Source organism: Sycon ciliatum, chromosome 12 (genome assembly GCF_964019385.1).
Source record: "Sycon ciliatum chromosome 12, ocSycCili1.1, whole genome shotgun sequence".
NCBI lineage: Eukaryota > Metazoa > Porifera > Calcarea > Leucosolenida > Sycettidae > Sycon > Sycon ciliatum.
In genome coordinates this window covers 19092629-19104523 of record NC_088654.1, presented here as the reverse complement: position 1 = coordinate 19104523, position 11895 = coordinate 19092629, and the positions used below count along the sequence as shown (strand labels likewise).

At 47.7% G+C, this 11895-nt stretch overlaps 1 long non-coding RNA gene and 1 pseudogene across 1 annotated transcript; both read left to right on the top strand.

Annotated features, from left to right (window-relative positions):
* The first annotated feature begins 5592 nt into the window (after nt 1-5592).
* LOC135828660 (uncharacterized) lies at nt 5593-8419 on the top strand. Its single transcript, XR_010555735.1, has 2 exons — nt 5593-6354; nt 7873-8419. It is a non-coding gene; the product is annotated as an uncharacterized LOC135828660 (long non-coding RNA).
* A 1421-nt stretch (nt 8420-9840) lies between these two features.
* Nucleotides 9841-9953, top strand: LOC135828972 (U5 spliceosomal RNA; annotated as a pseudogene).
* Nucleotides 9954-11895: the final 1942 nt, after the last annotated feature.

Sequence of the window (11895 nt, the reverse complement as noted above, 5' to 3'; positions counted from 1 at the left end):
CGTGACGTGTTTACCATGGTTACGTGGGCTGTGCGTGACTCATCGCTTGTCAAGTGCAGAGCTAGCACACGTAGCGTCCTTATCTTGCGTGGACATGTTCAGACCACTTGGGATTACTGAGTACTATACTACTACTACTACTAGTCTCTCAATAACTAGCCTATCTAGTATCCTAACTATTGTATTGAGTATTATTAGTATTATTAAGTCATCGTCTACCTACAATCATGTGTAATGGGTTTACGTGTGGCCCACGCGGCCACGCTGGCCAATAATAACCAGCACTTGTACTTGTCGGCCATTTTACTGCACTGGTTACGTTACATGCGTAGGCTTACGTACGGTAGACCCAGTACCTACGTGTAGACCAGGGTGGGAGCCTAGCGCCTAGTCACTCACTGCTCAGCTCCTGGGTGTAGAAGTAAAACAGCTAAGCCTAAGCCTAAGGCAAAGGCCAACTGATCTATCGTGGCCAGACTGCTCAGATTCTGCAGAGAGCGGAAGCAAATTTTACTTCTCCCGTGATCATGGTGATAGAGTCTTCCAGTGACTAGTCGTATAGTGGGGTTTTCGAATCTCAAGCGAGCAAGTAACATAGAAGTTAGGTTGTTGCTATACTAAGTATAAGCTGCAACACTGGTAACAGTATAGTATAGTAAGATGGCTGATCGAACCTACGCCAGACGGAGAATGAGAAAGCGAGATCAAGTGAAGGGCTGTGCCTGCAACAAACACGGAACGTGTACGAAATGTTCCTGTGTTAGCCTCGGACGCAGTTGTCAGGGACGTGTGCTCAGTGCTAACGGCCGGTGCAGCAACCAGCAGAGTCGCACTGAAAGCTCCTCTCAAGCCGTGTCCTCCTCGTTGACCACCACTTTATCCAACGAAGGTGGACCAAACTCAGACATTCGCTCGTTGTGGTGGAAGACAGGAGCTCTCAGGGGCGAGCAGTATGAGATTCCTGATGGAAATGTTGGCTTAAGATTCAGTAACATCCTGGCCGACGAAATCGAACGATGCAATTCCAAGCGCCAATCATCCGAGAGAGAGAGAGAATTCATCTTCGCAGCTTTGGTCCTTCAGCGCAACAAAATGATCCACAAGGCGAAGGACATCCGTCGCCTTCTGACTCGGCGGATGGACATGTGGGAAGCCGGTCAGCTGTCTGAACTTCTCCATGAAGCCCAGCGCTGTGATGCCGAACAGATTATCTCTGCCTGGAGTCCCATATCAACCGCTGAATTTGAACAGATCTTTGCCCTCCCGACGCTGCATGGAAGAGTCCGATCTGAAGATTGTCCGCTTACGGAAAGCAATGGTGGAGGTGTGTTTGACCCTGCTGATGGGGCACAAGGAAAGACAGGACCCTTGTGGAAGTCTGCTTATCCCCCTGCCCAATTCCAAGAGGCGCACAGGGCTCCCTTGGTCAAAAGTGAAGGTGGGCCAAACTCAGACATTCGCTCGTTGTGGTGGAAGACAGGAGCTCTCAGGGGCGAGCAGTATGAGATTCCTGATGGAAATGTTGGCTTAAGATTCTGTAACATCCTGGCCGACGAAATCGAACGAAGCAATTCCAAGCGCCAATCATCCGAGAGAGAATTCATCTTCGCAGCTTTGGTCTTGCAGCGCAACACAATGATCCGCAAGGAGAAGGACATCCATCGCCTTCTGACTCGGCGGATGGACATGTGGGAAGCCGGTCAGCTGTCTGAACTTCTCCATGAAGCCCAGCGTTGTGATGCCGAACAGATTATCTCTGCCTGGAGTCCCATATCAACCGCTGAATTTGAACAGATCTTTGCCCTCCCGACGCTGCATGGAAGAGTCCGATCTGAAGATTGTCCGCTTACGGAAAGCAATGGTGGAGGTGTGTTGGACCCTGCTGATGGGGCACAAGGAAAGACAGGATCCTTGTGGAAGTCTGCTTATCCCCCTGCCCAATTCCAAGAGGCGCACAGGGCTCCCTTGGTCAAAAGCGAAGTTGGGCCAAACTCAGACATTCGCTCGTTGTGGTGGAAGACAGGAGCTCTCAGGGGCGAGCAGTATGAGATTCCTGATGGAAATGTTGGCTTAAGATTCTGTAACATCCTGGCCGACGAAATCGAACGAAGCAATTCCAAGCGCCAATCATCCGAGAGAGAATTCATCTTCGCAGCTTTGGTCTTGCAGCGCAACACAATGATCCGCAAGGAGAAGGACATCCATCGCCTTCTGACTCGGCGGATGGACATGTGGGAAGCCGGTCAGCTGTCTGAACTTCTCCATGAAGCCCAGCGTTGTGATGCCGAACAGATTATCTCTGCCTGGAGTCCCATATCAACCGCTGAATTTGAACAGATCTTTGCCCTCCCGACGCTGCATGGAAGAGTCCGATCTGAAGATTGTCCGCTTACGGAAAGCAATGGTGGAGGTGTGTTGGACCCTGCTGATGGGGCACAAGGAAAGACAGGATCCTTGTGGAAGTCTGCTTATCCCCCTGCCCAATTCCAAGAGGCGCACAGGGCTCCCTTGGTCAAAAGCGAAGTTGGGCCAAACTCAGACATTCGCTCGTTGTGGTGGAAGACAGGAGCTCTCAGGGGCGAGCAGTATGAGATTCCTGATGGAAATGTTGGCTTAAGATTCTGTAACATCCTGGCCGACGAAATCGAACGAAGCAATTCCAAGCGCCAATCATCCGAGAGAGAATTCATCTTCGCAGCTTTGGTCTTGCAGCGCAACACAATGATCCGCAAGGAGAAGGACATCCATCGCCTTCTGACTTGGCGGATGGACATGTGGGAAGCCGGTCAGCTGTCTGAACTTCTCCATGAAGCCCAGCGCTGTGATGCCGAACAGATCATCTCTGCCTGAAGTCCCATATCAACCGCTGAAGTGGAATGGACCTTTGCCCGCCCGACGCTGCAGGGAAGAGTCTCATCTGAAGTCCGTCTGCTTACGGAGCACAATGGTGGAGGTGTTCTGAACAGCTCATCTCTGCCTTGAGTCCCATGTCAACCCACCCCACACAGCCATCCAACCTCTGCTGACCAAGAACAGTATATTCCGCTTCACTGAACTCCTTTATTTATTTATTTTTTTCACGGCTGAGCGGAGCGAAAGAGTGCAAAAAACGTATTCTTCACTCACAAAATATTTTCATGCATTTGCTCTTGTTCTGCGCAACTCCGTTGAACCTGCCATCGTGGTTTTTTTCCTCGTGGTAGTTGAAGTTGCCCACCCACCCTGGTGTCATGGGGGTCTTCCGCTGTTCTTCTTGATATTCTATGCCGATGTGTGTGGCTTATGGTTATGATTATTGCATACAATTTCTTGTCGTCTCTATTGTTGGGTTTGACCGGCAGCGGGGCAGGAATTAATGAATTAGAAAGGTTTTTTGGCCGAAAGGCGTGTTTTTCCTCTAGCCCGGTTGAGCGGTCGCGGCTAGGAATGTAGGGAGTCATTGTTTTTCAGGCGCTCCCCTGCTGCCCAGTCACCCATGCTCACCACTGGCACTGGCCATGCCGTTGTTTTCACTTGATTTTGCGATCCTTTCTCCCGCTTGCTGGCGGTTCTTTGATTGATTTAGATGTTTTCGGCTTTTTTTTAAATATGTGGCTGCGAGTGTGGTTTTTGCTTCTACTCATTTCTGGAAAACCACCACGGTGGTGAGTGTGATTGCTCTGGTAGACCACTACCCCATGTACTGAACAGTTGCTTTGTGAGTGAAAATTATTATTATTATTATTTTATTTGTTTACTCTAAGTCCAATATGCTCCCGAATGAATGCGGAAAGTGGTGGTGACTCACGAACACATCGGCGCAGTTTTTCACGAATCCGTCCCGTCCACCAGTATGCACAACAATAACGCGCTTGCCTTTACCTGATGGTGCTTCATTTGGTTGCTTGCCTATACTGTATATCACCTTATTTTCGGTGTTGTAAAATTTCGGTAAAAGCCAACCCCTGACCTTTCGGTGTAAGGATAAATTCGGTATGCATGGCACCAAAAAAAAAAAAAAAAAAAAAAAACGCTCTTGCACAAATAATCTCTGCCAAGGCCAAAAGGCTCCACATAAGGCCGAGTAAAAAAAATTACTAGATGATCGTCCTTTTTTTTGGAAAAATCGGGGAGGGCGGGAGGATTTTATTTTTATTTTTTTACTTTTTACCCTCTCATGCACACAGTGTACACAACAACATCAAGGTTTTTTTCTCTTTTTTTCTTTTTTTTTCTTTTTTTCTTTTTCTTTCTTCAGCAGATCGATACTGACGTTGTGATATACTAGTAGTATGTGGTCCATATAGTAAAGAAAGTATAAAACAAAGCGTGCACATGTTTCCTGCATCCGCGATCGGTAAAAAACCAACGATTTCGGCAAAAACTCACGATTTAAAAAATAAAATATTTCTTGGGGCGCTGACAAAAACTGGGGCGGACGGGGACGATCATCTAGCTTTTTTTTTTACTTGGCCTAATATTATCAAGAGTAGATAAACAAGAGTGTGCAACTCTGGATCTCTCCTGCACAATCTGCAGCCCCATACTGACCAACCACCACAATCTCAATCCCTTGACAAGACATGCAGAATCCCTGGATTTCTCTCAAAATCCCTGGATGGCACAAAACAAGTGAAAAAGAGCTTTTCCCGCCAAAAAACGTTCGACTCTGCAGCTGTGCGTACAGCACAGATCGACCCTGTACTAGGCTGTAGTGCAGTGATCAGTCGGCGCCCGCCTGTCACTTTGTCAGTGCAGATCTTGCATTGTCAGGTCTTCAAAGTGCTGTGCACAGTTCGAAGTGCGAATGAGCACCGTACATACCTTTGAAAAAAGTTCAAAAAACCGGGACATTCGGGGAGAAACCATGGAGTTTTCAGGAAAATCCTGTATCACACAAAACTTTGGTTTTTCCGGGAGTTTGCTTGAAATCCCCTGGACCCCGGGAGGAGTTTTGATTTTCCGGGATTTTCCTGGGAAAAACGGGAGGGTTGGCCAGTATGCAGCCCACGGCGGAATTTTTTGTTGACGTCACCTTTTTTTCAGAGAAACGCGGATTCTGCCGCAGAGCAGTGTGAGAGCACGTGCTGGGCACCGACCTTGTAGCTTGTACTTGTAGTGTAAAGCCCAGCCAAGTGCACGAGGGAAAACTCTCCAAAAGGCTCGCAGCGCGTGCGTCGTCGAAAAGATTACGTCAACAAAAAATTCCGCCGTGGGCCAACCCATCCGCGAGTTGCACACTCTTGTTTATCTACTCTTGATTGGAAAGGCTTCCTGTCTGAAGCCTTTCCATACTGGTACTCGATGTTCCAGTTTTGTGACACGAGAATGGCACGAGAATTAGTGTACCGCTGAGTGTACCGCTATACACGTGGTCGACACGTAGTCGACACGTTGTTGATACTTTCTTGACACGTGACCCCGTCAACGGTCTGCTTTGTGCCAATGACACTCGGTAAACGCCGATGTCGCGTACGACAAAGACGACTATCCCGTACGCGAAATAGTTGAGAACTGCATGACGTGGACCTGACGGCAAGGACAACTGCGAGGAGGCCCCTTTCGGTACTCCTGACGGGAAGGAGAACTGCAGAATCTAGAAGTCGAACGAGGAGGCCCCTTTCCGTACCCCGTACTGCAAAGTGCCATTGATGGATGCCTTTTGCACCTGGAACGACCCCTTAAACGCTGTCGCGGCGACTATCCCGTACGCGAAATAGTTGAGAACTGCTGACGTGGACCTTTTGCACCTGGAGCGGCCCCGTAAACGCTGTCGTGTCAGCGGATTGAATGTGCAGGGTGAAAAGAATTGCTGCAAAGACGTACCCTCTAGGCCTTTGGAGACATCGTCGGCGGACTGAATGCGCAGGGCGAAAAGAATTGCTGCAAAGACGTCCGCTCTAGGCCTTTGGAGACATCGTGGGAACTCCTTCCGGTACTATACAAACTGCTGACGTGGCCGTGGACATGTACATGGAGAGACTTCATGTACATGGATACATGGTGGGAATTCCTTCCGGCACCCCCGTACCGCAAAGCCAACTGTGGGGAAGGAGAAGTGCAGACGTGCAGGAAGACGAACGAGGAGGAACCAGGACGAGCGAGCAATGGCAGGACTAGCTGGACCGTAAGTAATAGCTGAATTGTGCATGACAACTTGACATCCATGCGGCACTCGCCACTTGCCACTGCATATTTCTTGTCCACTAACAATGTCTCTCCTCTGCCCCCTGTGTGTCCACGGCCCTGTTGCTAAATTGGCCCGATGAATCGAATGTCTTCCGCAACTGGAACGGCCCAGTAAACGCTGTCGCGTCGGCGACTGAATGCGCAGGTGGGAAAATATTGCTGCGAAGACGTCTCCTCTAGACCACGGTAAGGCAACCCATTGATATGTTGCCAGTTACCTTCTACTAACACGTTATCAGGTGGAGAGTGTCTTGTACTCACGTTATCAGGTCAAAAAATTTAATGGTCTACAGTCGTGTCGGAAGGGTACGGTGGGACTGTAGACCTGTTACCTTCTAACACGTTATCACTATATCAGGTCGAGAGCGTATTGTAGTCACTCTCTCTGTTCCTGTACTTCATTACATTTCAGGTGTACGTATAACTTTTCCAAAAAAAATTATGGTTCACGTCTTCAGATAGAGAGCGTATTGCACCCACTGTCTAGTCTGTAGTGCATTGAGATTTTGTTGATCGCACATGAAAATGGATACACAGACAAAGCAGGCCAAGTACATGGCGAGATGTCGCCAGAAGAACGTCTTCAGATAGAGAGCGTATTGCACCCACTGTCTAGTCGATTTTGTGGATCGCACATGAAATGGATACACAGACAAAGCAGGCCAGGTACATGAGAGAGTGGACGATGTGCGGATCGACACGGCCTGCGGGTACTTCATTAAAGTTACCCGTGACATAACTAGGATAAAAGTTAATCACTGCAAAGACATTGCCAAGTATGTGAGCACTTTGGACTTGACAGAAGAGTGCATGGGCGACGTTTACAAAACATACCACGGTGACTGTCACCATCATGACAGCAGGGCACATCGCACACAGCATCGCAGATCGTGTCGAATTGCGCATCATAATATTGCAAAATTGCTCCTGTGCAAGCAAGTGGATTTCATTGCACTTCTCAGTTTGGGAAATGCTCGATTATGACAATTCTGCGTGTGAGTGCACTAGCCCTGAACATACATGTAGGTGACCCGTTTGTGGTGTCTCATAGCTAGCCCTTTCCCAAAGATGCTGGCCACTTTTTTCGGAACTTTTCGTTGTTTAGGAAGAAATCGCACCTTTCGCAACTTTCTTCATTTTCCGGAACTATATCGCAACTTCTCCGCAACCTTGGCGCAATTGGCCCATGGCATGGGGTCAAAAGGTCAAGTCACCGACTACATGTTGCATTGTTGGACAAATACATACTCACGCTCGCTCATTTCTCGCCTGCCTTCAGGCTCATTTCTGAGAAACAGTAGATCAACGGTAGTTATGATAATTATGTGCATTCCCTTTTCCGTGCACTGTAATGATGCACATGTACATGTAGGATACATGCAACAGGCTACTGGCAATGTGTAAAGTGGTGGTTCACAGCAGGAAGGGGTGTACGAGTTTGCTGTCGCAGTATCGCTGCATTTCTGCTATTTCTGCTCCCTGTTTTGTAGGTTTTGCACAAGAACTCTCCAATTTTGAGTTGCGATATTGGCAACTTTTGAGCTTTTTCTGAAAAATATGGATGCGATTTCAGCAACTAGCACTTGTTTTGGCACGGTTGCGAAAAGCATAAGTTGCGAAAAACTATGGCATCTTTGGGAAAGGGCTACTCATAGCCTACCTCACGACCTTCTGCTTTCTTTCTTTATCACTTGTATCTTGCAGGTATATCATCCCGTGACGACCACATTGAAGTCTGAATTTGAAGTGTGAAGATGCTTCAGCAACTACATCGTACTTTTCCATTGCTTTCATTGTGCTTCTACTGTGCATGTGTGTAACTTGTGGGGTAAACATGTGATGGCATTGTATGCTGACGACACGGTCAGATGTTGTCCATGCGTCTAACGTACACCTGCATGTTATGCATTGAAAAGGATTTGCCACTTGCGATCTTGGGACGAGTATCAGGTCAGCTTTGTCCTGTGTGGGCTGTATCAGATTGCTGTTCACTTCTCTATCTGTTGGATGTGTGACTTTCTGCAAGTTTCTGGTGTATGATGGCCACTTCCTTGCTTGTCACTTTGTATGATATTGCATTCTGTATTCGCTGCTTCCATGGCGTGGTCTGCAAACTGCAATCCTTGGGCAAATGTCATGTTTGCTATGTTGTGCTTTGGCCGTCAGCTTGTCTACACGCTGTAGTTGAATTATTTTTGTTTCACAACTGACTTCCTCAAGTACGGTGGCCACTGCTTTGCATGGCATTATATATGAAGAATTTCCTGTTTGTGTCGTGTGCATGTGCGTGGCCACGTGTGTGTGCCGTGTGCATACGCATGTTTGTGTATCTGTGTGCGGGGTAGCGAGGCGGGGAGGGCTGGTATGTATCAGTGTGTTATTGCAATCTCATGGCTACATGCAGTACATCGCGCGAGTGGTCATCATGTTTACCTTCGGGGTTGGGGTGGGGAGGGAACGGAAAAAGAACTGAAATTATCCATATAAAACCGCTCTGTGAGCGGTTCTGAAAAACCTTTACTGGTACTGCCCCGTCGTAAAAGTAAGAAATTAGAACTGGCCCATTGTCCCCCCAAATGCGAACTGATCCACCTAAATCGCGAATGACGGGACCCGAACGCACCAGTAGCACGAGGTTCCTACCTGTGAATGCAGATGGGGACGTTGGTCCGGACTATAGGCCATGTACTGTACTAGCGGTAGGTGGTGTTACCCTATGATAATTGCTGTCCTGTGCCCTCCCGACCTCGTGCTACTGGTGCGTTCGGGTCCCGTCATTCGCGATTTAGGTGGATCAGTTCGCATTTGGGGGGACAATGGGCCAGTTCTAATTTCTTACTTTTACGACGGGGCAGTACCAGTAAAGGTTTTTCAGAACCGCTCACAGAGCGGTTTTATATGGATAATATTATGTATACCGGTACATGTTACTAGTACACTCCTGTCACCATTGTCGTACCACATCCTAGTAGCTGTGTGTAGGCCTGAGCGGATAATGCTAATGGCAATTGGTTAGCACCACTCCATAGCGCTAACCAACGGCCTTCCAACTTTGAAGGTTCATGGATAATAGTGATAATTTCGAAGAGGGGAACGTAAGTGCCATCGAGCCGAGCACAAGCTATATTCCAAGGCTTCATGGAATGCTGCCCTGGTATGATGACGGGACGGCAAGGCCAGACAGGACGGTCAAACCACAATTCAACAACGCAAAGCAACAACCACCCAACTGTTACTTGGGAAGCTCATGCACAGACATTAAGGAGTTCAAGCTTCAGCTTCTTCGTCCTAAATAATCTCACCATTTTCGTCATGCCTCCCCTTGCAGTACTCTCTTTGTTTCTCTCCTTATTATTCAGTTCGCCGTGGTTGGCTACCACCCGACTTCTCTTTTTTTTTGGCAGTCTTCTGACGAGCCAGGAGATGTTGAATTAATAATAATAATAATATTATCAGAGATGAAAATATGAAGTGGAAGCTTCGCGAGGACGAACGCCGGTCACCGGTATCCTACAGTATTGTACTTAGTTGATGACAATGATGAACTAACTACTAGTAATTGCAATAACCTTTCACAATTGCAATAATATGTATAGTATGACACGACGGTCGTTTCGCCATACTGCTCGAGCTTGCGCTCGGCTCGATGGCGCTTACCTTCCCCTCTTTGGAGCACTCTGGTTTACCTTCAACGACGAATAAATCTTTCGCCTTTTACTAAAGATTTCCATGGAGATGGACATTTTAATGTCAAAATTCATTTCTAGACTCCTTTAAAAAGGAGTCTAGAAATGAATTTTTCTCTAGCTATTTTAGCAGGCAGGCATAGTGGGATGGTCTAAGACCATGATCGAGAAACAGAGGGTACCAGGTTCAAGTCCTGCTTGGAAGCGGAAGGATTTTTTTCCAGCCGTGCTGCGACCCACAGTTAATTGGGAACTCGTGGCCTGGCACGAGGGAAACATGGATGCAGTGAATGGGATTTCGGTCTTTGACCATTTTGTGGTGGGTCTGATCTACTCACCTCCCACTGCTTAGGAGCTGCATCTGCGCCTTGATCCAAGAGGGTGGTGGCGTTCCTGCGGATGCGGAAAACTGGGCCTTTGGCCGAGTCTCACGCGAACCGTGAAATTTAGCTCGCATATTACTCAGGATTGAACTCTACGCATCTGTAAGCGAAAAGGGTTCATGTCTGTTTTCGGCCAGGACAAAGATTTCAGGGACAGTGATGTTAGGTTTCTTCACGTCTTGCTTTATAATGTCTGTCCGTCTGGATAGTAGACGTCCGCGTGGCTTTTTAATATCTTCAATATTGAAGGCCATGTCCATGGCCTGGTGTAGCTAAAGCCGAAGAACAAATTTCCAAGTAGGGATTTGATCGTACTAAACCCTCAGGTTGCCTTCGTCCGAGACTCTACGAGTAGCCAAAATACACAAACCGACATGCCCTGTTCGTTCTATTGTATCGATAACTGCCTCACCCCAATACCCTATGAAATGTCTCTGTGCCTACTTTCAACCTGTACAAGTCTTGAAGATCGCTATTGCAAAAGAACCGTTAGAGATAGTTTTGGTTTTGTGGAGAAGCTCCGTGACAAGCCCATCCCGTGCCCTGCTCACCTGTGCTCATATAGAGTCATTCCACGGTGTTGTTCCGTTCACAAAACATACCTATTGATGAGACGGTTGACATTATGATTTTGTTTGGATCTACTGTACCGAAAAAGAGATTGATTCACATCACCATCGATGTTGGGGTCACTGAGACACCATTTTGTGCAGTAGCTGTGGTGACCTATTGCAGTTGCTCATACGTGTCGAAGTTCATTGGGCCATTACCTGCAATTGGGATGAAAATGAATGGATTCCTTTGTGCTAGGTGGTTACTGTATGTGTCCGTCTGGCATTGCTTGCCCCCAACAATGGTCGGTTATGGTCATGCAACTTAGCGCGAGTCCAGGTTTTAGCATTGACTCCATAGCATTGGCACGACGCAGGATAGCGGTGTCACCCATGGCCTTGGTCAGTTCTGTGCCTTCTAGCAGCTCACTATTCCTCTTCTGGTACTGCTTCCTTTAGACGGATAACGATATGAGTCTGTAGGTTGACCTTAGTGTAAATAATGTATGACGTAATGTGTACATTGTGTAATGTAAATCTTAATTTTAATTTTTAATCGCAGTAAAGAGACCGTTTTTTGGTGTTGAGAAGTGAGGTTTCCTAAAATGTGCAAGTGGCTGGGTTGGAGTTCGCGGAAAATTAGAAAAGGTTGACCTTAGCTTATAATTAGATTTCCCAGAGGCGACTGCCTGTCAAGGGCTCTGCTATGCTGCTTGGAGCGCTCTGACAGACTGAAGCGATATGGCCTTTTATTATGCTTTTAAAGATTGGCACTACCACAATAGACACGCTCCACAAAACAACTTCCCAGCCAAGATGGTCAGAAACCCTTCCGGGAACTCTATACTAGCGGCAGGACTGATACGCGCGACTGTCGTAGATCGTTCTCCACTGACTCTTGTCCTGGTTTACGTTAGTCTGGGGAGGTTCGCTCGAATGATCTTGGACGCGATACAAAGGCCAGCCTGCAGGGAAAAAGCAGCTCAACAGCCATGATCGCAATCCTGCGGGAGAGCATTCGGCTCTTGGCAATACCGAATCGCCAACTGATCGTGGAACTTTAACTGCACCGCCGACATTATTCTTCCTGCCTCAGAGGATCAGGAA